The 23,516-nt window shown below is 42.6% G+C and overlaps 1 pseudogene; it reads right to left on the reverse strand.

Annotated features, from left to right (window-relative positions):
* Positions 1-23,170: 23,170 nt before the first annotated feature.
* Positions 23,171-23,429, reverse strand: LOC144774220 (18S ribosomal RNA; annotated as a pseudogene).
* Between the last annotated feature and the right edge of the window lie 87 nt (positions 23,430-23,516).

The raw sequence follows: 23,516 nt of genomic DNA on the forward strand, positions 1-23,516 counted from the left end.
TTTGTTTCATCTCCTGTTTGAAAGCGATCTGTCTGGACTGTCATATGCAGTGAACCACATCTTGAAAAGTGGTATACACATGCAAAACATCTCGGCAAGTGACTTTATGGATAAAGTCAATGTCCAAGACAGTATTTTGGATTCTCACCTGATTAATCTCATGGCGTGTCAGCGTGGTACTAATGAGTACTGGTACCGTCGTCATGGTGATTTAAAATGTATGCTGAGGAACTTAGGAACTCCCACATGGTTCCTCACTCTGAGCTGTGCCGGGTATGGCTGGGAAGACTTACTTGAATTTCTACGAGAGGCAAATGCTAACGTAGAAAACATCGAATTCAAGACACCCGGAGAACTGTGCTCTTTGGATCCAGTCAATGTATGTAGGTACTTCAATCATAGATTTGAAGCTATGATGTCTTTCATCATGAATAAGAAGAATCCACCTCTTGGAGAGGTGTTGGATTTCTTCTGGAGAAAGGAGTACCAAGCAAGAGGTGCTCCTCATATACATATGTTGCTGTGGATCAAGGATGCACCTAAATTTGGAACGGATCCAGAAGACTCAGTGATGAGTTTTATACAAGAGTATTCTACGTGTGCTGTTCCAAACGCAAAGGAGAAGAAAAGCCTAAGAGAAAAAGTTCTGCGTTTCCAAAGCCATCGATGTGGAAAGTACTGTCGTCGTAAATTCCGAAACAAGGACAAGTTCTACACCAAATGTCGTTTCGGCTTTCCACGACCGGTGATTTCTAAAGGAAGAGTAAACAGTTTGATGTCTTCGCTGCGACATAATGTGATGAAGAAATCACCTAAAAACACATACAATTTGAAGAGGAACGAAGAGTCCAAGTACATCAACGACTACAACCCGGTGATTTTGTCCATGTGGAATGCTAACATGGATATACAGTTTGTGGCTGATAACTGTATGGCTGTGGCTCGGTATGTGACGTCTTACATCACCAAAAAAGAGAAGACAGAATTGAAGGATATGTGGGAGGACATTTCCCATGAAAAGAGCCTCAGCAAGAAGTTGTACAGTTTCAGTCTGAAGATGTTGTCGCATCGAGAAATAGGAGCGTACGAATGTTCTGACCGGTTGTCTTCAGCAAGTCTCTATGCCAAGTCCAGGAGTATCATTTGGGCGAGTCTTGGTCTTGCTGCAACGCGTAATCGAGTTCTCAAACCTGTGCGGGAAATTGAGTATTTGGCGGAAAAGGAGCCAAACAGTACCGACATTTTGAAGACCAACATGTTGGATACATATTATCCAAATCGAAGCATTCACCTCGAGAATGTTTGTTTATATGAGGTTCTTCAAAATTACATATTCAAGAGGAACATCAAAGAAGATACTGAGAAAGGAGTGTATGCTGTAATAGGAAGTGAGGGATGTCTGGTCAAGCAAAGAAAATGCCACTTGGTAAACCATCGAAAATTGAGTGGCGAATCTCCTGAAAAAAAGGAGTTTTTCTATTTAGCACTTTTGCAACTTTTCAAGCCTTGGCGTGCAGAAGAGGAACTGCTTGGAGATTTTCTCTGTTACGAAGACTCTTTCAATGCCGCCAAGGAGACCATAGAATGTCCTGCTTTTCCCAAATATGTAGAAATGTTGAATGCGGAAATTGAGCAGGAAGCAATGATTGCAGCCGAGATTGCCAGAGACAGTTCTCAGGACAGTCAGAGTTCTGCTTCATTGAGTCAGGATCCACTAGGAGGACCTGTTATCGAAAATGAAGCTGCCACTGCTATGAATGAAGTGGAAAGAGCCATGGCACATGCTCAGGAGGATGCGGTTAACTTAGAAGAGTTGGAAAGACAACTCAACGTTGAGCAGAGGAAAATATATGACGAAGTTACCATGCAAATTGATCATGGATTAAGTCATGACAAGAAAGAGTGCTCATGTACGTCGTTGAAGCCTGTCCGACTGTACGTGAGTGGAGAAGCGGGAACTGGAAAAAGTTTCCGTATTAAAGTAATTTCATGTTATTTGCAGGAAAGGACAGAGTCATCGCTGTCTTGTGTTGTCACCGCTCCAACTGGACTGGCAGCACATAACATTAAAGGGATTACTTTACATCGTTTACTGATGCTGCCAGTGGAGCATGACAACAAATTACAATATCACAAGCTATCTGGAGATGCTTGTTTTGAAGTTTCAAGAATCTTGAGGAAAATGAAACTTCTTATCATTGACGAAGTAAGCATGGTTTCCAATGTCATGCTTGCCTTTGTGCATTTGAGAATGCAAGAAGTTCTCAAAACAGAGTATGATGTGTTATTTGGTGGCAAACACATCATTGTTTTCGGAGATCTTCTGCAGCTGACACCAGTGAAAGGGCAACCTGTGTTCAAAATGCTCACGCATGAAGATACCAGGAAGTGCCTAGGCAGCATTGGCAACGTCAATATATGGTTAAACTTCAATTATGCTGAACTGCATGAAAATATGCGTCAGGCGAAGGATGAAGTTTACAAGACTATTCTACAAGATGTTAGAATTGGAAAAGTGACCGAGCATGGGAAAGAAGCTTTACATGCACGATTACTGTCAAATTTATATCCAGAACAAGATGTTGTGCCTGAGAATATTTTTCAGAAAATTACTGAGAAGAAATCTGGAATATGTTTGATGCCAACTCTTGCAGAATGTGCCAAATTCAACAACAAAATGTTGCATTTAGAAAAGCAAGAGATTGTGAAACTGGAAGCTATTGACAGAGTAGAGCATATGGGATCAACAATTATTTTGTCTGAGAATCTGAAAACAAAATTGGATTCATTAGAGAAGAGTATATCTAAAACTGCAGGTTTTGAAAAGACTCTGAATGTGTGCTTGAACTGCCGTATAATTTTAAGAAGGAATTTACATGTTGAAAGAGGTCTGGTAAATGGATCAATGGGTAATGTTGTTGATTTTGTGAAATACAGAAATAGAGATGGAATTGAATTTTTAAAAATTAAATTTGATGGCATTGAGGAAGTACAGCTAATTGGTCGTTGTTCTGCTAGATTTTTGCTTGTAAAAGACTTATATGTTCGCCGTAAGCAGTTTCCTGTTTGCTTGGCATATGCGGTGACAATCCATAAATCGCAAGGTTTAAGTGTAGACAGTGCATTGGTGAATATTGGCAGTTCTGTGTTTAAGGAGGGTATGGCATATGTGGCATTGTCACGAGTTAGAACTTTATCGGGATTGTACTTGATTGAGTGTGATGTCACAAACATTTGTGCGGATCTAGATTGTGTTAAGGAATACAATAGGTTAAGAAGAGAGTATGCGCCACATTTGCCTCAATATCCTTTGTTTGAGAAACGTGTGGTAGGCCGGAAACGAAGAAATGTGACCAATACTAGGGAGGTTGTAGCAAAAAGACGAAAAGTCGATGAACCTGAAATTATAAGCAGAAACAAAAAGGATTCTGTTGAAGATGTTGTTGGTTTTCAATTTGAAAACAGTTCTGGTGTCAACTGCTATGCTAATGTAGTGGTTAATGTTTTGTTTTCTCTAGAAAATGTAAAAGAAGAGATTGTGGTCAATTCTGATCAAAGATTTTGCAGTTTGTTAAATTCTGTCTTAGAAAAATGTAGCACTGATAGAACAAACATAGAAAGTGTGTCTGAAATTCGAAATCTGTTAGACAGATGTTCAGGCCAAACACAATTCTCTCAAAATATTCAGCAAGATTGTCAGGAGTTTTTAATGTATATCCTTGATGTATTGCATGCTGAAGGTGTAGATGTAGATCAGCTGTTTGGGCTTTCTTATAAATGGCAGCATGACTGCGAGAACTGTATGGTATCAAGTACTACTAGTGTAGACTCAGAAAGATTTATATATTTAACTTTGCCAGACAGTAAATCAGTCTCCTTTAATAAGCTAGTAAAAGCAGCTGATCACAACATGGAGTGTAGCCAATGTAAATCTGAAATGATGTCCACAATATTTATATAAACATATGGCCAGTATGTCATTTTAATGTTCCAACGATGTAGGCCTGATGGAACAAAATTGACAACTTTAATAAAAAAATTTGTGGCTTCGCAGTTGTCAATATCAGGAAGGACTTTTGTAACTGCAGCAATTATATATCATGACGGTCCTTCAATAACATCAGGACATTACACAGCTTATTTAAAGTCTAGAAATGGCTGGTCATTCTGCAATGATTCTGTTTTAATTTTCAAAAAAAAATTGCCGTATGACCTTAAAAACTCTTACCTGGTGTTTTTAAAACCAAAATTTTAGGGAAAGAATCTTGGGATGTGCTCTGAGGAATTTCAAGAAGTTCTAATGGCTCCTACACGATTTGGCCTTGAGGATAAGTGTAGTTCAGAGACATAACTTCTAACCATAAGACTGGACGTCATGGAGAAATAAGTGCACTTTGAATGAGTTCAGAAAAACTATTTCTTTTTATAAGCTAATTGAAGCAGCCAATCAAAACATAGAGTAGAGGGAATGTAAGTCTGCAATGCTGTCTACTGTTTTACATTGCTTTGTGATTAAAAGTGATGTAGAGAATTAAATAATTGTAGTAGTCATAGAGGTAGTGTAAGTCTGCTTCATAGTAAGCAGTATCAGTGTCATAGGAAATGTAGAACATGACTGAGGAAGAAGGGGAAGATATTACTAGTCCAGGATTGTGAAAATGATCTTCAACATTTTAATTCTGAAAGTTGCGGAAATGCCAAATGACGGGATTGGCTTACAAGAAATCCAAGAGTTATAAATGGCTCTGACAAGATTTGGCCTTGTGGAAACTTGTGGTAGAGAGCAAGAAGTCATTTATTGTATGTAACATGTTTTTCAAAACGATGGAGGTTTTCTTTCAGAAAGTGGCGGGCTGAAAGTAATAACAGCACAACAGAGTGTAAGCTGTTCATAGGACATCCTTTGACGTCATGGAAAGTAAGTTAACTTTAAGGAGTTCTGAATTCTGATTTGTTATGTTGTATGGGTTTTTTAAACACAATCATTTTGATTGTGTTTTTTTTTCCCCGCTGTTATATGATGAATACCTTCAAGTCACTGTTTTTAGTGAAATTTGATACATTCTGAGAACAGCAAAAATAAACCATTTAACATGTATAATTAATTCTGTACTGTTTCCATTTATGATGTACATTTAGAACTGTGTAGGAGGGATGGAGAAGGAGAGGCTTCTGTAAGTGTCAAAGTTCTTGCATACAGTGCTCATATTCTACGTAGTCTTTCATATGATAGACTACATTTCCACAATGAGATACCTAAGCAAAGGAAACACAGGTCATATGATTGTGGAATGAGCAAAAAAATGTGCATGTTTTTCAATTATATTACCTGTGTTTCCTAACATTACACACCACATTGTGTAGATGAGGTTTAGGCCTGTTCCTGGAGACAGAGGAGGTCTGACATTTGTTCAAGAGTGCAGTGGACATTAATCACTTCGTTGGTAGGCCTCCACATGTATTATGTCCTCTGTTCTCTTCAAACAACTCGAAATTTCATTTGGAACCCTGAGTAGGTCTCACCTCAAACAAACCTCTGGATAGGACACATCTTATTGGCATCCTGAAGCAATCATTTAAAATGTTAGTGTCTTGCGACACTTTTCTGAGACAACAGCAGTGCAAAAGATGCACCATGTTTTAAGATAGGCCTCACTTCATCTATATCAAGATACTGTTAGTTTAAAATGTATATCTTTAGGACTGTGTAGGGGGCCTGGAGAAGCAGAAGCTTATGTCAGTGTCAAAGTTGTTGAAAAACTGTTTGTCCTTCAATCTTTCCCCTTGTCTTTTGTAATTTTTAAATACATGTTTTAATATTTTTCAAATGTCTGTTCTCTCTTTCACAGATTGAAAGTATAAAAACAAAAAGTGAGTAATTTAACGACAATTATAAGGTAAATGTTTTGTATTCTTTTCGTTACATTTCTATCACATTCACCTACTATTAGTTCCACAGCTTTATTTCTTTAACCCTCAGTTTCCTGCCTTTGCTACTTTCCTCATTCCTTTCTCTTTTACCTACTTACTCAACTCCTTCCACTCCTTTTCTCAGTCCCTCTCTTCTCATAGTTCCTCACTCTTGTTCACTCACTCCGTCTCTATTACTCTTAGTGTCTTTGACTGATCACTTTTTCACTACTTGTTCATAATGCTTTCTCTGTGTAGTTGAAGCACACTAAGGGGCATATTATGAACACAGCCAATAAAATTATTGCTGTTTTTATTGGCAGAAAACTGGTGCAAAAGTGGTTTTAGCGGCAGTTTTCTGCCGCAAAAGCGGCTTTGGTGACATATTTCTGCCGATAAAAGCTGCAAAACTTTTATTGCCTATGTTGATGATATGGTTCTATGTTATTTACATTTCTTTGCTGTTTCAATTAATCTTTTTCTGTTATTTTTTGTTTTCTGTTTTCTATTTTTTCTCTCTGTTATTCCCCATGTTTTAATCTTATTTTGAACATTCACTCACATTCTCCAAGAAACTCTTCTTTGTTATTGTTCTACTCTCTTTTTTTTCTTTCACTTCCTTATCTATTTTGTTCTCCACAATTATACCCTCTTCCGTCTTTTCTTCGGTAAATAGATCTATTAAACAGTATCTCTGGTTTACTCCCTATAGCTGTCTTTCTTTTAACATCACTCTCTGTTTACTTTCCTTATACTTATTCTTCTTTTTTTTATTTTTTTTATTTTTGGTTCGCTCCCGGTTCGCGAACCGGGAAGCGAACTGGGAGCGAACTAAAAGAAATGGAGCTTGCTAGAGTGCTAAACATTCTAGCAATTTTTTTTGAAAGGGGAGGTAGTTCTGAAAAGAACTTTTTTTTAATGTTTTTGTTGTTTTATATTTTTTTTTATTTTTTGAACATTTTTTGTTTTTTTTGTATTTTTTGAACAATTTTATATTTTTTTTGTTTTTTTTGGGGGGGAAACAACAAAAACCAGGCATTGAAAAGGGCTCAACAGGAGCAAAAAAAAAATTACTGTGTGGGGCGGTTAGGGCAATTATGATTGTTGTAAGCTAGGTTTATTGAATTGATACTCATGTTGCCACATGATATCAATGCACCGCAGTGCAGACAAGTAAACTTCATATGCCCAAAATTATCCTGGATGTTTGGCACGGTTTCCCGTGCCTCTGCTGCTGTCAAAGAAATCAACGAAGTTTACCTGGCCACAGGAGTTGCTGTTGGGTTCTGTTCCATGTCTCTTATTTCCGCCCGGCTGTAATTGAGTGGATGCCACCTGCTCATGTGCCTATGCATGGTATAGTTCCCATAGCTATACTTTTTATCAGTCCCTCTTGATAATTTTTCTTTGCAAATGAGGCAGGTGACATACCTCGCATTCACTTTTTTCTGGCCTGGAGGCATTGAAAAAAACTGCCAAATGAAACTGGCTTTCCTATGGGAAACCCGGGGCACCTCTTCCAAGAACTGTGGTCCTTCTCTCTCCTCTTCCTCTATTTCTTCCTCTTCCTCCTCTGTGTTGGTGATGACCTGGGGAGGTGGTCCTCTCTTCCCATGAGGAGGTGGTGGTGGTGGTGGGGGTCCACCAGCTGAAGCTACCATTGAAGCCATTGCTCTAGTATGAAATAAGGTCTTCCTCTCACAAAGATGAAAGTCAGAGTGAGGAAAGAAGGAGGGGTTTTCATCATTTGGGAAAAACAATAGTTCTAAACCAATGAAAAGTGTTATTTTTAGGTCACCTGACCTAGCCTTACATGATTATGAAACCAAAAGTTAAATGAACCAATGAAAAGTTTTATTAACAAGTCACATGACCTCTCACGCTTATGTTACGCACTGCGGAACGCGCCCCGGATCGCTTCCGGGTCGCTGCGCTTCGCGCCTCGGTTCGCGTACCAGAGCACCTCCGGGTGCGCTAACGCAGCGCGTCATAAGACGCATTACGCGACAACGTGATACGTCGCGCTTCCGCGACGCGTCACGATGTTGATTTCTAACGCGGCAGTTGCGCTAACGGAACGTTTACCGGTTCGCGGACCAGGTCGCGGCATCAAATTGAGCTAACGGAAAGCTTCCCGGTTCGCGAACCGGGAGCGAAACAAAAAAAATATTTAAAAAAAAATTATTAATAAACATATAAAATATCTTTTTGGATTTAAAGAAGAATACATTTTACAGCTATAGATATTAGCTTTTAAAAAACCAATGAAATTCACTGAAAAAACCATAGGTTATAGACCATATATAGTTAGGAATTAGCATTTACAAAACCTTGAAAATTCACTGAAAAAACCATAGGTTATAGACCATATATAGTTAGGAATTAGCATTTACAAAACCTTGAAAATTCACTGAAAAAACCATAGGTTATAGACCATATATAGTTAGGAATTAGCATTTAAAAAACCTTATTTTACTCACACAAAACCATTGAAATTCCATATATAGTTAGTTGTACTAACTATATATCGCGCACCCGCAATCCACTGCTGATCATGTCACATATTACATCATTCATGACATGGTCAGTGACATCACTGATGACATCACTGATGACATCTCAAATGACATCACTGATGACATCACTGATGACATCTCAAATGACATCACTGATGACATCACTGATGACATCTCAAATGACATCACTGATAACATCACTGATGACAACATCCAGTGACTGTATTTTTCTGTAAAGTTAAAATATGTCTTGAGTGGATGTATAAGTGTCTGGATGAAGGATTTAGTAGGGGCATGACTGACTGTATGAGTGACTGATTAAATGTGTCTCACTGAGTGCATGGGTTAGTGACTAAACTGTCTTAATTTGTGCATCATTATGTCTGTTGTTCTGTAAACTGCTGCATGTGTTGATCAGTAGCTATATGATTAACTGTATGGATTATTGATTGGTTGCCCAAGCATTTGTATGGGAGACTGAGTGTGTGTGTGGGTGGCTGGGAGGTGTATGACTCTCTGCATAGATGTGTGAGCAGTTGATTGACTAGATGTATGGGTTCAAAAGTGCATGTGGAAACAGCTGTATGGGCAGTTGACTGTGTGCATGAGTGTATTGGTGAGTGAATGGATATCTCAGTGCTACATGTTAAAGTAAGTACATATGTAAAATACAGTACATGTGAGAGTTGACATATATAAATAACTGTGCATAAGAGCCAGTGAATGTGTGAGTGGCTGTATGGATCATTGTGAACTTGTATCCAGGATTGTATAAGTGAGTAAATATGTTTTAGTATATGTTTGAATAAGTAAAGTGTGTATAACTGTATAGTTGAGGAAATGGAGGTGTGATTGATTCTTTGTATGACTGACTAAGTGTCTGAGTAACTCCATGGATGAGTGACAGTCTATGAGTGTCTGTTTACACTGATTGTATCTAAGGTTATATTAGAGTCTGAAGAGGTTCATCGTATTATCACATGAATGATGTCATCAGTGATGTGATCAGTAATGTCAAATGAGATGTCATCAGTGATGTCATCAGTGATGTCATTTGAGATGTCATCAGTGATGTCATTTGAGATGTCATCAGTGATGTCATCAGTGATGTCATTTGAGATGTCATCAGTGATGTCATCAGTGATGTCATTTGAGATGTCATCAGTGATGTCATCAGTGATGTCACTGACCATGTCATGAATGATGTAATATGTGACATGATCAGCAGTGGATTGCGGGTGCGCGATATATAGTTAGTACAACTAACTATATATGGAATTTCAATGGTTTTGTGTGAGTAAAATAAGGTTTTTTAAATGCTAATTCCTAATTATATATGGTCTATAACCTATGGTTTTTTCAGTGAATTTTCAAGGTTTTGTAAATGCTAATTCCTAACTATATATGGTCTATAACCTATGGTTTTTTCAGTGAATTTTCAAGGTTTTGTAAATGCTAATTCCTAACTATATATGGTCTATAACCTATGGTTTTTTCAGTGAATATATATATATATGTATATCCATCTATATATGTCATTCAGGCATGTGATTCATTTTTGAACACTCACTTTTTGTAAAACCCTTTATAAATACAACTATCCAAAGCAATGTTGAGTAACAGTGACTCAAAAGGCAACATTTATTTTATATAAATAACTTTTTGAAAGCACACTGCCGTCTGGAAACATTTTAAATTTGTAAGCACAATACAATACCTCACAAATATCTATGTATTCTCAGATGGAAAATCCCTGATGGGAAATCCATCTGGCTACCTACTAATGTTTTTACTCGGGTCAGCTACAGAGCGTGAGATTTAAAAGGAAGTACACTGGAAAATACAACCCCAATAACCAGTTACAGGATTGCAGTGTTTCCCCAGGATAACATCAGGTGTCAAAAAACCAATATGGTAGCTACTACGTCTAGCAGAAACTCTTTGCAATCAGCCAACAGGGATTTTCACTAGGGTTGTGAAAAGGCACCATCAGGGTTCAATCAATGCAGAGCAGAGAGCATGGGGGCCACAGGCTCTAAAACACACACAAATTAAGCTTGTATTAATTATTCTACCTTGTCGAAAGTCCCGCGCATGTGCTATATAGCTCAAGGTTAGGGGGTGGTCAGGACACCAACTGTAAACACTTTACCACACCAGGGTTTTTCAACTGCAGCTATCAGGGTATTTTGAAATGCTTTACATATGCAGGACATTGTAATGCGTGTGCAGACCACCGTGGCCACCCATCAAATACTAACTCCACACAATATCTGCTACACGAGCAAATAATAAACACAAGTGTTTGTTCACACTTCCTAAACGGGCCAATCCCAGCTGATGAGGAGGCACAGTTAGGCGAAGCGGCCATGCAGACTTCAAGGTCACAGTGTGCAAATTCCAATAGGGAACTGAAGGACACACTAAGCTAGAGCACTTAGTATGAGGGTTACTTGTAGTATCGCAACATATAAATGTCACGCTCGACTGGTTTTAGCTTCCCCGATTTACACAGTACACAGACCAGGGAATACTTTCACGCCTATTTACCCCACATAGCTCCTTCCTCCCGCGCTCCCCGATGTACATATGCACCTTATTTTGTTTCTGCAATGCTGTTTTACCAAGATTGCATGCCTATGGATTGCATGACAATGGATTTGGTACATGGTGCAGAATTCATTGAAAAACTGTTACACGGACATTCTGCACATATAGATCGAACGATCCATCCATCCATCGCACATCCTTGCTTACATTTATTTATTGACGTTTTTGTTCGTGTGCTCAGTTTAAAATTGTCACTTCAGTCACACAAGTTTTATATGTCTGGCAAGGAATATAGATCATTACCCATCAACACATGCAGCTTAAGACAATGCTACCGAACACTGAAAAGGTGAATTCCTTGGGCCTTATTTATGAAGGCCTTGCGCCGCCGGTGCGTCACTTTTTCCCAGTTTAAAAGTGGCGCACAGGCGGCGCAAGGCCTTCATAAATAAGGCCCCTTGTGTTTTGGCATGGTACAAAGTGGTACACCATCACAATATGATACATTCCCTTGCTAAGTTAGACAACACTTTGTGGATTGCTGGGCTGAAACCGAGAAATATGTATTCATGCAACAAGCAAACCTTTTAGATGAAGAAAGGAAATATAACTTTAGTGGTGTATGCTGTGCGGGAACTAAACATCAGTCAAGGAGCAAGTACATGTCTGCTATCTTAATCGACCCAAAGCGAGGTGACGCCCTCACAATAAAAAAATCTTCATTGTTCCAGAAAACGTGCAACACATAGCTTTAAGGGGTATGGAACATCACGGAAAGTAATGTAGTTATTTCAAGAGAGTGTTTTTGTACAACACAAATAAACTTTACTGTCTAAAACATCTGCCCTTTAGAGCAGAAAGCGGTGCATCATTTTCTTGAAAAACCTCTCAAAACTCGCTACTTTGGTGCTTTAAAATGACCTCGCAGAAAGAAAATGGAATTGTTTTTGTTCGAGAGCTTTACCCTTGCCAATACTTTCAGTAGCTCTAGTGGAAAAGTGTAGCTTTAGTTGACATACATGAGATTCACCTGGGGCAGGTATCCATCTAAAATATATACAAAGCTGTTCCTTAACTTGTGCCACACTGTGGATCAGGACTGCAGCATTCAGCCTGAAATGTATCTGCCGCCAGGTTCAAGTGTCTAGCAATTGTGCTTACCTGAGGGCACCGACCATTTTGTTGCCTCGTCCGTTCACTTATGGGCTGCATTGCCCTATGGAAAATGCTCTCTCTGGGGCGGGGCGGGTGGGGCCCCCACCCCCATCCATTTTCCGGTGTTCTGGAGCGCTCTGACTGAAGAGAGACTGAAGAGAAACATTGTTTTCTCTTCAGTCCTGGGTCAGCGCTAGGAGGTCGGAGCAGGCTGCGCACAGCAGCTGCTGCTTTAGAGCCTGTCTCTCTCACAGCTCTCTGTAGATGAGCTGAGGGGGCCGGGGGCCCCCTTCATGTACTGGACCCTGGGGGCCCCCCCGCAATGCGTGGGCTGCGGGGGTGTTTGTTACGCCCCTGTGTGATACTTACTGTACTCTCCATATATTTAGATCGTGTCAATAGGGTCAGCGATACGATCCCGACTCCCATGAGGCACACTAATCTGGAAATTCCAGTAAGTTTCATCCTTGGTTTGTCTTCCCGCTGTTTCTTTGTTTGTCTTTGGTACGTCCTGCTGACTGGCATGCTAGAATGATTCCTGTCGCCTCACCTATGATTTGAGAGCGCAGTCACCCACTTCGTAAGGTATGAAAGTGGTGTAATAAATCAATACACACGGTATTGTATTGACACCGTGTCTGTAACTGGACAATGGCAATCCTTTGCTGGGTGTGCACGAATTATCACCGTTAAATTACCAATGAGTGGATGGCATTCCCGGTGTGACTGAGTTTGTCACATACAACTATACACATGATGAAACAATGTCACGGCTGCACAACTAAGGAGCCTGACACCTGGTACCTCACTTTTTTTGAAGCATGGTACTTCACTGGGCGAACAAGGAGCACTTGGTCGTCCTGACATTACATTACAGGCATGTAATTGTTTTGCTTGTTATTGTTTTTTTTATCTTTTCACGTTTTTTCTATTTTCTTACACTGGATGAAAGGGCACAAACTGTAAGTATACAGTTGGTAGTTGGTGATCGAGGGCCGGGTACACCTTAGCGTGTGTATACCACCCAGGCCACGCACTCATGTGCTGATGAAAACCTGGCAAGTTCCCGTTACAGGTTGAAACATGTAGACCGTCACTTTACACTTTTTTTCACTATTTATAGATAACAATGGACCAATAATATCCATACATGTATCTGATAAACATTTTTAATATTGTCCAGTAGCTCAAGAATAAAAGTTTTTTCCACTGAGTTATACCAGGACAATTTTTAATCCACTTCTTTACACTCACAACTTCACACAAAAAAATCAGCTCCACTGTAGTCAGGTGTCTCAGCACACCCGGACGGCACTCGGCTGTTCGGGTAGGACCCCGATGATGAAGCATGTCACCAACCAGTTTGGTGAGTGAGGGGTCTTTCTAGAAAAGGACAATTCCCTTTTCTTTTTCTTTTGCTTCTTCTCCCCTCTCCCACTCACAGGGCCGTTTCTACCATTAGGCAAGACTAGGCCACCGCCTAGGGCGGCAAAAGGGGGAGGGCGGCAAAAACAGGAGTTTGGGAATCCCCTTAATGCATTGAATCAAGGGGCCTTCGACCTCAAAAGTGTATTAGTTAGTGCTTGCTAGAATTAATTCGACGTGACGTTCGGCACCAGGGGCAGGGGCTGTGTGCGCAGCAAATAGCCTGCTGCAATTTGCAAAATTCCCCGGGCTGAGTCACTTGCTGATGACTACCTCCACGCCTGACATCACCCGGCCGAGGTACCGTTGTGAATGCTGCAGAAGCTGGCCCCTACTTGGCTGTTTTCTGCTCCGCATGGGGGCGAGAGTCTGTTTTGAATATTCATAACTCCAAAGCAGGGAGGTGTCTGGCGTAGGTACACTGTCCACTGTCCGTGAATGCCACATCCGGACGGGTCTCTGCCCACCAAGTGAGTCCTGTGAGCCCCAGGCCACGGAGAGGGGCCCATGCAAGCCCGTCAGTATATGCAAGCCGGACGATGGAGGGCGGACACTCCCAGCAGCCGGATGTGTCACAGCGGAGCTACCTGTGAGGTACCTCTGTGATTGTATTCACTGCAGGTGGCAGAGGCGTCTCTGTGCCGGGCTCGACCACGTGCACTCCACAGAGAACATTTTGTCGGGCAGGGGAACTTCTCTGAATGTTGTTGCTGCTCGGGCGCTGGATTCAGGTGGCAGCATGGTCATGCAGGCTTTGCCCAGGGCGGAGCACTGGTGATGCATTAGCATTGTAATGCAGGTGGCAGAGGTGGCACCGCAGAGCAGCCTCATAGGTAGGCGTAACTTATGGGGACACAAAGTAGGAATACATTGCTGGACGTAACACTCACAGGTGAAGAGAGACTGCAGTTGGGAGGTGTGGTAGAATACCACCGACATGCTGGCACGGCTCACTTGATTTCCTTCAGGTTTCACTCTAAGTGCTACAGAGGGGTTGGTAGTGCTGGCTGTAGCCCATATAGCAATGCCCCCAAGGCCAACTTTGGTGTCACTATTGATAGATGGGCATTTCTGGAATAGCGGCACTGCAGAGCCGGCGGGAATCGCCCAGTGAAGAGTGATGGGAGAACGTAGCTGCTTCTGGATGGTAGTGCCAGCCTTGAAGCTCCATGGGCATTCCATAAAGGGCTGCAATTCCTTAATTGGAGGCAATGCTTAAAGTCCTGTATTGATTTTCGCTAAGCTGGGCTGGGCAGTAAGCACTTTATTTAGGTGTTTATGTAGCACCGATTTCCTGCTTTCAGGCACTATCTGAACACCTCGTGCAACTGTAAAATGCCTATAGATGGAAATGAATATCGGAATACAATTGACGCACCTGTTTGCTATTTTTTTTAATTATATTCCACCCTGCCATCAGTATTTATCAACCTCGGCATTTACATAGCGCGGTCAAGAAAATTATTTGCCTCTCGGCGCTTCAATAACCAGTATGGTCCTGTCATTCAAGCCAATTGTGCTACTTTTGGGGTACGCTAAGAGAAGTGATGGACTGTCCTGACCAAATTCTAATTTGTGATCTACATATGACACAAGGGATCCTGAGCCTGCCCGACTGACTCCGAGTTCTTCTTATGTCCCCCGTTTCAGTGCTTAATTTGAACAGGTGGTTTCCGGTGCGGGGCAACGACATTTAATTTTCAACACCGGCATTTATTGCAGGCAGTCATATAGTGGCGCTATTAGTGTGCTTTAGAGATAAGCACAACAACAGTTGTTTACTATTCAAATATACATTGAAAATTACTAATATCTTTCGCACGTGCTATTCTTATAAATTTGGGGGCCTGGAAAAGTCCGGATTGTCACACTTATGGCAGAGTATTACTTGGTGGTTGTGATGGTATTACCATTTGGAGTGCTGGCAGAGGCAATGGGTGGTGTATGCTGCAGTGGGCACCTAACGAGGGTCCTGGAACTTATATTTTATACAAATTAAGCACTGCCCCATGTGGGCTATCTGGTTCGTCCATATTGGCTCCCTACCTCTCTACCTTCTAATCCGCTGCTCTCTTCCACAATCTCGGGGGTGGGGGACTGTGAGGGGGGGGGTGATGCCAAAATATAATTCTTAACGATTTGTCCCTGACGTGACGTGAGCGTTGTTTTGTGTAAACTGCTGGAGCCGGCACATCCCCTTGGGCTTTGAGCGGGTGGGGGCTGTGTCATGAAGCCCTTATTTTGCACTCCCCAGGCACAGGTGCTGCAAACAAAATGAAACCAAGACACGGTTCTCGTGGTACTTCCCGGGATATCCAAACAGAGCAAATGCTTGTTAAATTAATGAATTAATTGCGCAGGGTCTCAGGCACGACAAGATGTGAGCCCTGGCGGAAGGCTGGAGATTGTACAGTTAGAGCGGCCCAAAGTAACGATTGATTGGGTATATGACCACTACTCCCTGGGGCTTAAGGCTTCAGAGACCTGAAAACGGTGAGTACATTGTCTTATCAGAGGCCCCACCTCTTGCACAATGTACTCACATCCTGTTTGGGCTGCGAGTGGGTGGAATTATGGGTCCAGCGCGGACTATGCAGATACATCATGCAGTGTAGTTTGTCTCACAGAGCGCCCCGTAGCCCCCCCTCTCCCTTTTCTACCAGACGGTACTTCCCTCCAGGTGTCCTCTGGTGCCCCTCATTGATGTTGCACCCGTTGACTACAAGCTAACAAAAATCCTGGGGCCTTATTTATGAAAGCCTTGCGCCACTGATGCGTCACTTTTAACATGGGAAAAAGTGACTAGGACACCGACGCAGCGCCTTTTTACATTTCACACGTATTACTCTATATGCATTTCTTAAGACTTTGATGCCCACACAGCGTGCTTATGGGCCATTTCAGAGTGATGTTGGAAGAGAAAGAATGAAAGTGTATAGAGAGTGAGAAACTGCAGACAGTTAGCCTGGATGACAGGGAGGAGAGAGTGATGGTAGTAAGGAAGGGGGTGGCATTTTTCAATTCTTGCCTAGGGTGGCAAAACACCTAGAAACGGCCCTGCCCACTCAACTGAGACCTCTTCAGGTCTTAGGGTGGTACTCCTCCATTTGTTTGCTTATCTGTTCCCATGAGACACAGGCTCAAAACTGATTTGCATATAGCTGGGTCTGAACTGAGGTGTCTGTGACTGGGGGTGAATGTCTGAAAAGTTTCAGCGCCTCGTCCATCATCCCCTTGTGTTTGCAACATACATTATTATGCCAATGTGTCCTTTTTTGGACAATAGTAAGCACCATCTACAAGTCATGGCATAGCAGTAGGTTAAATACACGTGTAATGGTAAAATACGCTACTATTAAATTTACTTTAAATATGTATTGTAGCATAGAAGATGCATCTACCACCCATCATATTACTGCTGGTGTATGTCCGATGACATAACTAGGCCTTGGCGGCGTTTGCAGAATTCCATGCTCCACCGCGCAATTCGGAACTCCGCAATTGGCGGAGTGCATAAGGTCATGTTGTTCGCACTGATTTTTAGTGCCAGGTGTTTCTCCCGCACTGGAAATTCAGTGCAAACGGCACAATGCACAGCGCAAGAGGGCGCTGCTTCTTTCTGCTGCTCAAGTAGTTTGCGAACCAGGGAAAACCATTGCTCCGCTTTACGGTGCAGAGTTTTTCAGAACGCCACATGCTCTGCAGAGCTCAGAGTGTGGACAACTGAATGGGGCAGAGTTCACAGCCCAGGCCTAAACATAATGGTACACCAGTTATCAACAACTTACATGTGTGCTATGTAATGTTTCAGGTCTTCCGACATGACGAAGACAAGCTTTTACATGCAGGTGGCTGTATTCAATGAAGGGCCCATTAGAGTGTTAACTGGACTGTTCACAAGTGTGTATGGTAACCAATGAAGCTTCAATCAAGCTGGAAGAATCACATCATCCTCCAACAGTTATTTTCACAGTTTATCACTCTGCAGCTAATAAGTTAGTGGGCTGATGACATACAACAATTTTCAGATATTCCATGGGTTACACTGTGGGCACTTAGTTTAAATGTAGTTATTTCTGCAGACCTTTTCTTGTGTTTTTTTTGTGTAACTTAGGCTAGCATATATACCATATGTAGAGATGTAAACCAGTTCAGCAATCGTATTTTCACACGCATCCACTGTAAATTGTTGCGTAAATTACGCTGCTGTAAGTTGCGACAGTTTGTCGTTCATCGAAGGGTTCGATTTAATCAAAAATGAGGAGCTCGTAGGAGAAATCGTTCATAACAATAACAGACTTTTACCCTATTTTCAAGCTGCACCTGATAGAATCTTCATTTCTGAACTCTTGGTGACCTTGAATGAACGAAGAAGTCTGGGACATACATCATGTGTTCCCTGCTTTGTTGGAACTGATGCATATAACGAAGATGTGAGTATAACACTGCACAGTAGCCCTTCGGTGTGTGTTAAAACAAGCATCTCGGAGTATGAAAATTATTTGGAAAACCAAGCAACATCACCTGTTTAGCTCTACTTGTACTCGTTGAATTTCTAGATTGTCAGATCCCAGGAAAATGTCATCCTGTCGTGCCACTCCAGGCATCCAGTCTTCTCCTTCAAGGGTTTTATTTTAATGCTAGGCTCCGGTTTCCGGTAGGCTCAGAGCATGGCAACTCGTACGATGAATACTTAGACGATATGGAATAATCCACATAAATAAATACACGTGAAAACAAAGCCTCAAGGAAAGTGATTATCCAGCAACTAAAGAGATATTTTTAAAATTACTACCGGAAGAAGCCACAACGCTCCTGTAAACCCGTGAAGACGTCTAGCAAAAGCTATTATTATATGATCATATGCCCCCAGTTACAACGATAAGGTCATGCCGGTTTGTTTTAATGCAAAGAAGACTACTAGCATTTTCTGAATTTGATCTACAAGCATTGCGCAGTTCTCATGTGAGACAAGGGCACAATGGCCAACTCTGTTTTTAACTGCGGTGGTGACTTCGAGCTACGTTTGAGTTTTGATCCACTGATAGCCCTCTGATATATAAGATACCCTGTATCCACAAGTATAAGAAGACAAACTCTGTTGGTCCTGAGGAAGGTGGTATTAATGCACCGAAACGCGTTGACCTGGCGTATTAAGTCACTTGTACCATATGGACTACCTCAATCGCAGAAATGAGTGGATGTATTGTATGTTGAGTATGTGATGTGGTATGTATGAGTTAGAGTGGTTGCTGTTTGGTGTGTGGTCATCAGGGTCTATGTAAATAACTTGTCTGATCTTAGACATGTGAATAATGAATGGTTTTTTAAAGTGTTGATAAAACTAAAAGAAATTTATGAAATGATGAAAATATTCAACAAAAAAGAAGAAAATAAGCCTTTTTGAAAAAATAAATAAAATAAAGAAAATGATATAAAATTATAGTATCTGTGTTGATTTGTAAATTTCTTCCCATTATGAATGTATTTTGAACAATGTCAAATATGAAAATGTAAGGCCATAGGGGAATTTCTCTTGTTATTATTTTAATGCTACTACTTGTCAAAATTCACATATTTTGATTATATTGGGGGAGATGAGCGGTCACTTGAGAAATCATTTAATCTGCAGGGATGACACAATTTGAGGACATTCTTGGTTGTATCAGTCACTTTTGTATGAAGTGTGGGATTTTTTGGATTGTTACTTCGACTCAGAGGTTCACGTATATGCTGAGTAGGGTGGCATGTATTCCTCTTTGCACCCTTTGATCTAGCTTGCAGACTAGAGACTATTGCATTGTTGTTGTTGGCAAGCTGATGGTGGACATTGTTCTTAAAGATTTCATCTTTGCCAGTAACACTTGATACCAGCATGCAGAAAGTGGGCATTTATTTGTTGCATTGGTTTGGGTTTTCTTTATAGTACTACTCTACCCAATGGTATCAGTGTTGTACATAGTAACACCAACTCAGGGAGCGAGCTTGGGATTATATTAAAACTTTGGAAAAAAGAAAGTTTAACTTTCATAATAGGTATTGAGTTAGAGGAGAGAGGAAGAAGAACAAGGACCTTCCACATTATTGTGTAGTACTACATGATTCAATGTGGGGAAGAGAAAGGGGAGGGGCAAGTAGTAGGGCTGTGAGGAGAATACTGAAGACTGAGAGTAGAGAGAGGGAAGAGGGAAGTAGAGTGTTAGATAATAGAAGGTAGTTTGGGGGGAGGGTGTTGAACGGGGTTGGGTGGGCTGTAGAGGGTGAACGGGCATGGGGAAGATGGTAGAAGATGAGGAAAGAGCCCAAGAAAGGATCAAGAGGTGGAAGAAGACGTAAGCTACAGTAGAGTCAGAAAGTGAGCCAGCACCTCAGAAGGCCCACTCCAGAAGAGCTGGGCATGAGGTTACCCACTGACATATTTGTAATATGGAGGAGGTGGCATCATGTTCCTTTAGTACAGCACAACCTTCCCCTCATGCTGGCGGCAAGCCCACCACAGGAAACTCCTTTGCAGAGAGGAAGGAGATCTGTGGGCATGTGTGGTACAAGTTGTGACAACCTCACACATGTGGCATGAACCCAGCAGCAGTTAAAATCACCAACTACAAGCAGGACCTGCTGGACTTGCTCTGGATTGAGGTGCACAGCTGACAAATGAGTAATGTCTAAAAATGTTATTGCTTTTATTTGTTTTACTTTGCAGGAAGCATTGTTCATTCTATATCATTCATTATATGTTCAGTATGCTATTGGGCCACTGTAGCACTATTTTGTTTCAGTTTAATCCAATTTTGACAGTTTTTGAACACTTTGATGCACCAATGATGTATTTGGACTTAGTCATTTTTTACTTCATGGAGACTTCAAAAGTGTTGGAAATTCATTTTGAAAATACCCAGAACAGTGCAAATGCAGTCATATAGCATTTACGTTTTACAAAAGCTGGAGGAAATTTTTTAAAAACATGCGTTTAATCGGTGAAAGGTTCTCACCACTTATAAGCATTCTACAGGCATGTAAATGAACACAGGACAGTGGCACGATGTTAGCTTTATGCTGCACTTTGAATTATGGATCCAGATTGTATGGTTTTAGAATTATGGGACAAAATGTAAGGCATACTTTTTCGAACATGTGACGTAATTGAAAAACATCATACATTCAACTTCACATTTTGACTACTTTACAATATGCCACATACGTGATAATTCACATGGGTAAGTAGCACAAGACTAGGAACAGTGTGCTGTTTATATTATGTCTCTATCATATACAGATTGTAAATTATAGCCAAAAGCATAAAGTGTTCTTCAACATACATGAAAGTGAAAAAGAAAAACCTACCTGAAGATTACACTTGATTTGTACCTTGTCCCTACCAGCCACACACATCAGAGTTGCCACTATAAAGTGTACATATCTTAGCTACATATTGCAATTTAAATTATGTCAATACATCATATGCTTCAAGAATTGTAGTGCACCACATAATCTGTAGTATATCCGATCCATTTAAATGGGGTGACCAGATGGCCGCAAATTGAAAATCGCCTCGTATGGGTTCAGATTGCATTGTATGTACCTTGTGTGTGAGCCACAAGCACATGAAATGGCACACTGTAGTAGGCTATGATATAGAATGTGTTGCAGTTGGAAATCAAGCTCTATCTAGTATGGATGACGAATGATGACACAATATACGTGACACATTTCGCAAAAGCTGTAGGATTTCTTTTTAAAACATGCGTTTAATCACTGAAAGATTCTCACCACTTACAAGCATTCCACAGGCATGACAATGAACACAGGACAGTGGCATGATGTTAGCTTTATGCTGCACTTTGAATTATGGATCCAGATTGTATGGTTTTAGAATTATGGGACAAAATGTAAGGCATACTTTTTCGAACATGTGACCTAATTGAACAACATCATACATTCAACTTCAAATTTTGTCTACTTTACAATATGCCACGTACATGAATTCACAGGGGTAAGAAGCACATTACTAGGACCAAAGTGTTGGTTACATTATGTCTCTATCATTTATAGATTGTGAGTTATAGCCAAAAGCATAAAGTGTTCTTTAACATACATGAAAGTGAAAAAGAAAAACCTATCTGAAGGTTACACTTGATTTGTACCTTGTGCCTATAAGCCACAAACATGAGATTTGCCACTATAAAGTGTAATTATGGATCCAGATTTTATGGTTTCAGAATTATGGGACAAAATGTAAGGCATACTTTTTCGAACATGTGACGTAATTGAAAAACATCATACAAGTCGGGTCCCTGGACCTAGCTGGGGGTCCCAAGCGCTCAGGCGCAGTGGGAGCCTCCCCGGGCCCTCCATACCCAGCCCCGTATAGCCTGGCACGTGGCAGGACCCAGGACAGAGCCCTGGGTGGGGAGGCCACCCTCCCCGGGTCCCTCAGGGGCCCCGGCCGAGCTCCTGAACCCAGCCAAGTAAGGGGAAGCTCACACAACGGAACCCCGTCGCGGGCCTTTGGCAACGCGGCAGGCTGGGGGACGGGGCCCGTGGCACCCGACCTGTGGCCCGGCCAGGCCCCTGGACCTAGCCAGGGTCCCAAGCACTGAGGCGCAGTGGGAGCCTCTCCGGGTCCTCCGGACCCAGCCCCGAACAGCCTTGCACGTGGCAGGACCCAGGACAGAGCACTGGGTGGGGAGGCCACGCACCCAGGGTCCCTTAGGGGCCCAGGCCGCAGCTCCGGAAACCCTACAAAGCAAGGGGAAGCTCCCCGCACACAACGGAACCCCGTCCCGGAGTACCCAACCTGGGGCCCGGCCAGGCCCCTGGAACCAGCCGGGAGCCCCAAGCCCAGAGGCGCAGGGGGAGACTCCCCGGGCCCTCCGGACTCAGTCTGGGTCCTGCCGCGTGGCAGGGTGCCCGGGGTGGGGAAACTTCAGAGGGAACCAGCTACTAGATGGTTTGATTAGTATTTCACCCCTATACCCAGGTCGGATGACCGATTCGCACGTCAGGACCGCTACGGACCTCCACCAGAGTTTCCTGCCCAGGCATAGTTCACCATCTTTCGGGTCCTATCATGCATGCTCATGCTCCACCTCCCCGACAGAGCGGGCAAGACGGGCCGGTGGTGCGCCCGCCGCTGGAAGCGCGGCGAGATCCCACCTCAGCCGGTGCGCGCCGGCCCTCACCTTCATTGCGCTACAGGGTTTTGCTCGGCCCTCCGACTCGCGCATGTGTTAGACTCCTTGGTCCGTGTTTCAAGATGGGTCAGGTGGGCAACCGACATCGCCGCAGACCCCTGGCGCATGGCGTGGGCCTCCCTGCCCGGCAGCACGACGCGTCCGGGGCGCACTGAGAACAGTCCGCCCCAGTCAACAGTCGCGCTGGGAGCAGGGGGCTCCGTCCCCCCAAGTCAACCGCCCCGGCGCGCCCCGAGGGGCGGCCGGGGACGGGTGCCCGTGGGAGGGCGTGGAGGCGGTCGAATCTCCCTCAGCCCCACGGACACGGCGAAGCTGCTGCCAGGGGGGCTGTAACACCCTCCACCGGAGCGGAGGGCCACCTGCCACCCCGAAGCCTTCCTAGCCGACCCAGTGCCGGTCGCGGCGCACCGCCACGGAGGAAATGCGACTTTGGTTTCCCGGAATCTGCTCGGCGGGTCATGGGAATAACGCCGCCGGAATGCTAGTCGGCATCGTTTATGGTCGGAACTACGACGGTATCTGATCGTCTTCGAACCTCCGACTTTCGTTCTTGATTAATGAAAACATTCTTGGCAATCTTCCACCTCACCTCCTTCTCTAACTCCTTTCTCTTCACTTTTCCTGTGCTAATCTGTTGCTCTCTTACACCCCACCTCCTTCTTTAACTCCCTGTTAAATTCTGAAAATCTGCTGCTATCTTACACGGTAGTCAGACAAAATATCTAAATTAAAATATCGATATACAATAATATCGATGTTTTAATAT

Source organism: Lissotriton helveticus, chromosome 8 (assembly GCF_964261635.1).
Source record: "Lissotriton helveticus chromosome 8, aLisHel1.1, whole genome shotgun sequence".
NCBI lineage: Eukaryota > Metazoa > Chordata > Amphibia > Caudata > Salamandridae > Lissotriton > Lissotriton helveticus.